The 276-nt window shown below is 39.5% G+C and overlaps 1 long non-coding RNA gene across 1 annotated transcript in view; it reads left to right on the top strand.

Moving 5' to 3' along the window:
* LOC125503038 overlaps positions 1–276 on the top strand; it is a 2,134-nt gene extending 1,858 nt beyond the window's left edge. Inside the window, exons 2-3 of the long non-coding RNA XR_007280660.1 lie at positions 29–155; positions 218–276. This is a non-coding gene — a long non-coding RNA (uncharacterized LOC125503038). The remainder of the gene's footprint in view (positions 1–28; positions 156–217) is intronic.

Genomic DNA, 276 nt, shown 5'->3' with positions numbered 1-276 from the left:
CTATGAAAGGGTCTTTAAATATTTTCAGGATTTAAAGGTAGAAGGTATAGGAGAAAATGCGACCAACTCAACAAGACACTTCCCAACGTCCAGAGATGCGAAACTAGCAGGCGATATAATCAGAACGAAAGTTCCATGCAACGTGTGTAATTTAGGTTCGTGCCTTTTACATCACTTCAAACAAGTGCAAAATACTCAATTCGATTCGTTTTTTCAGGAGTAGGACTGCTTTATGCAGAGGTAAAAAGTGGAGTGTCAATGGAGGAAATCAAAGCG

This window comes from Dendroctonus ponderosae, unplaced genomic scaffold (assembly GCF_020466585.1).
Source record: "Dendroctonus ponderosae isolate FM_Combo_2020 unplaced genomic scaffold, Dpon_F_20191213v2 Dpon_F_20191213_1139, whole genome shotgun sequence".
In the NCBI taxonomy this organism is placed as follows: Eukaryota; Metazoa; Arthropoda; class Insecta; order Coleoptera; family Curculionidae; genus Dendroctonus; species Dendroctonus ponderosae.
The sequence above is the reverse complement of the archived record's forward strand: the minus strand, read 5'-3'. Positions and strand labels throughout refer to the sequence as shown.